Below are 4,124 nucleotides of genomic sequence, written 5' to 3'. Positions count from 1 at the left end.
TGTACATTATCCAAACAGTTCGAGCTTCGGATGTTCAGTTAGCCAGGCGCTTCGGCTCTGAAGAATCCTGCATTTGATGGCAGAGTAAGATCGTCATCTCTTTATGGATTGCATGAGAGTCGAGGTTGCTAGTAGGTCCATCCTGTTTTCTCTTCACGCGACGATGACACCATTGGTATCAGTGGAACCCAGTGTGTTTTTCTGTTTTCTGTCAAGGATCCTTTTCAACATATTTTGAGTCTGCCACGTGATCTATCCGTTTTAACTTTAATTAATCATGATATCTCTCATCCAAAAAATAAAAATAAAACGTACTACTAGTACCAGATTTGGTTACAAGAAGGCATGAATGAATGTAATAAAGTAGCAGCAGACATAAGAGGTAGCTGCAACAGAACAATTTCAGGCTAACTGAAGAGCCTGCACATGCAGCAACTTCGCTATGGTTGTGAAAGTGTAGAATCCGTCGTCTCTTTGGGTTATGAGTAGCATATAAACCATCACGCTCATGAATCCGAAGTGTTTAATCAAGCATTGTGCTACACACATGCTATCGAGACAATTTGAAGCAAATGATTTTCACTCCATCCATGTGAGAAATTCATTACAGTATATCATAGGAGTGCATGATCTAGGACTCCCGAGATTTACATTCGGACGATGGTACGTCTTGACTGGCTAGCTACATCTTGACAGTGCCTTCCATGACCAAAAAACTTGCAAGAAGACATCTTCAGATCCCTAATTCCTTCGTGTACTTTACTCCCTATTACAAGGAACTACTGGGTACTGGCATCCGCTCCTCGAACTTCTTCAGTAGTGGGCGACTTGGCGACCATCCTTGTCCTCACCGCCTCACTGGGTCTGCGGCATGGTCTTGACGTCGTCCACGGCGACGCGCACGGGTCGAGATGGATCGTCGGGAGGGTAGTTGCCGTTGTACAGAACTTCGATGTAGCCATCCTTCGGGTCGGAGACGGCGACGGCGTTGAGCGAGAAGACGAGGCGCTCCCCCGTCGGCAGATTCGCCAGCAGGGTGCGCACCTTTACTGGCGTGCCCTTCTTCACCGAGATGGACGAACGGCGCGGCGGGATCGGTGCGGATGACGTCTTCTTGATGTACTCTGCTTCGGAAGTGCTCGAACTCTGTAGCTTCATGGTGGCAGCCGGCGCGCGCGGGATCAGCGCGGACTGGCATGGCGACGGAGGAGGGGCAGAGGACTTCCTTGGAATTCCTCCGTTTGCAACCTTCACGGCGGACGCGGTCGGCATCAGCGGGTCTCGGCGCGGCGGGGCAGTGCGCCTCTTCTCAGGCTCTCCGATGTCCGTGTAGTCGATCTTCTTGGAGGCCGTCTTGGGTGTTGCGAGCGGGGACAGCGCAGGCCGGTGCGGTGGCAGCGGCCGGGTGGAACACTTCTTTGCAACTCCGTCCCTCATCGGGCTGGCGAGCTCCATGGTGGCGGCGCCTGGTGACACGGACGGGGTCAGCACCACCGATCTACGCGGCGGCGGCTGCACGGCAGGGGGCTTCATTGCAACTCTCCCTTTCGCGGCCACGGCGAGCTTCCGGCGTCGCTCGAGCTCGCGGCGGACCTCACGCATGCCGGCGGACGGGCGCTTCTGCCACATAGACGTCGACATGGCTATGGGGCGGTGGAGGGAGGGGAGGAGGCGATCGGCGAGAAGGAAACGGCGGAAAGAGGGGCGGGGCTAGGGTTACACCAAGCGCGAGGCGGTGGGGGTTCGCCGTGTTGGCGTCGGAGCCGGATTGCCGGAAGCGTGGGAACCAAGCAGTGCCAATGTAATCAGTTGGCGGGGAAGACGGATTGACAGATTAGATATTTGAAATTTGGATCGGACGGTGTAGATCGCTTCTTGGCCTGATTAGCACCGTGATTAAATCATCCAGGTCGTCGGAACTGGAAATCCCGCCGCGTTGAAGTCCCGAATCCGGAATCCGACGCGAGGTAGGAGCCCAGGTGAACTAGGAAGCTGGACAAGCAGAGGAAAGCTCCCTATCTCGCAGACGGATTAGATATTTGAAATTTGGATCGGACGGTGTAGATCGCTTCTTGGCCTGATTAGCACCGTGATTAAATCATCCAGGTCGTCGGAACTGGAAATCCCGCCGCGTTGAAGTCCCGAATCCGGAATCCGACGCGAGGTAGGAGCCCAGGTGAACTAGGAAGCTGGACAAGCAGAGGAAAGCTCCCTATCTCGCAGACGGACGACAGGGCTGTTTCTGGGATTTCCTATTTGGCGCATATGCGTCCGCTTGCGAACCGGCGCCTGCAGCGCTCTCACGATGGGCCGGCCCAATAGATTTTTCTTCTTCTCTGTTTTACTCAGCAAAAAACATGTGCGTTTGTTGTGATTCGAACTAGGGACCTCGCGCACTTAGTACAGCCGGTGCAACCAGCACGCCAACACACCTTACTTGTTTAGAATGAACTTTTACTCTCCTTTATCTTTTTCCATTTTTCCATTTTCTGTTTTTCTTTTTTCCTTTTTCATTTTCTGTTTTCCTTTTTCTGTTTTTTCCTTTTTCTTCTTCCGAGTTCGATGAACTTTTTTTCAAATCGATGAACTTTTTTCAGATTTGTGAGCTTTTTATCAAATTCGATGAACTTTTATTCAAATCCGATGAACTTTTATTGAATCAGATGAACTATTTTCAAAATTGATGAACTTTTTTTCAAAATTCGATGAACTTTTTTCAAAATTTGATGAACTTTTTTCAAATTTGATGAACTATTTTCAGAAATCGATGAACTTTTTTTCAAATCTGATGAACTCTTTTTTCAAAATTGATGAACTTTTTCTAAATTCGATGAACTTTTCTCAAATCCGATGAACTTTTTTTCAAATTTGTGAACCTTTTTTCAAATGCGATGAACTTTTTTCCAAAACCGGGATGAACTCTTTTCAAAATCGACGAACTTTTTCCATGTTTTCAAATTTGAACCAAATTTGATGAACTTTTTTCCTATTCGATGAACTTTATTGATATCTGAACTTTTTTAAAAAATCGATGAACTTTTTCTCAAAATCATAAACTGAAAACAGTTCACTGAATTTTCAATTTGGATGAACTTTTTTTAAATCCGATGAACTTTTTTAAAATTCAATGAACTTTTTTCAAATTCGGTGAACTATTTTCAATTTGGATGAACTTTTTTCAGATTTGATGAACTTTATTCAAATTTGTGAACACATTTTGAAATTTCATGATTTGTTTTTCAATTTGTACGAATCTTTTATTTTTTGAATTGTTTCGAAAATTCGTGGTTTTAAAAAGTTTCTTGAATTTCTTTTCAAAGTTTACTTTTTTTCATATATAAGGTATACAATAGTATATCTTAATGCTGTACTAGAAGAAGGTCAAATAGAGCTCTTTCCAGTTATTGTTCGTCAATGGGAGCATGGTCTGGTGGTTATTTGTGACTTCGTATTGTCCCTATCGAGAGGAGTTCGAGTCCCGCTACTCCCAGTTTTGTAATGTAACAATCTTTTTTATAGCGTCGAACGAACTAGTGGGCCGATTGCAGATACAGCCCAGATACGGGCGCTGCGGGCGCCAGTTCTCCTAACCGGCGCTGAAAGCGCGGATTAGGAGCTCCCGCTGTTTCTCACCCATTGCGAGACTTAACTCGGATTTTCATTATCGATTTTTCAATGTTTGCATTGGTTTTCCTCGGGCTTTTCTCTTTCTTTCTTTTCTTCATCTTTCATTGTTCCTTTCTTCAGCTTCCACCAGTTTGTCTTTTTTTCTTTGTTTCAACACAGGATATTTCTTGTATACATCAATTTTTAGGGAAATGCTTACCTTTAGCAGGCTGATCCGCCACCTCCTCCATGTGACACGCATGTATGCGTGTCTTTGCCGTCTATCTTTCTGCAACATTATGTGTGTTGTAAAATTGCTTTCCACAACAACAACCATGTTGCAAAAAATAAAGACAAAAAAAAAAACTACAAATATTTTCTGCAACATTGTCTGTGTTGCAAAAATTTTCCCGCAATAACATCCATGTTGCAAAAATAGTGAAGAAAAAAATTCTGCAACATTACCGATGTTGTAAGAGATTTCCGCAACATAATATTTATTGCAAAGTATTCTGCAA

Source organism: Triticum aestivum, chromosome 1B (assembly GCF_018294505.1).
Source record: "Triticum aestivum cultivar Chinese Spring chromosome 1B, IWGSC CS RefSeq v2.1, whole genome shotgun sequence".
Taxonomy (NCBI): Eukaryota; Viridiplantae; Streptophyta; class Magnoliopsida; order Poales; family Poaceae; genus Triticum; species Triticum aestivum.
The sequence above is the reverse complement of the archived record's forward strand: the minus strand, read 5'-3'. Positions refer to the sequence as shown.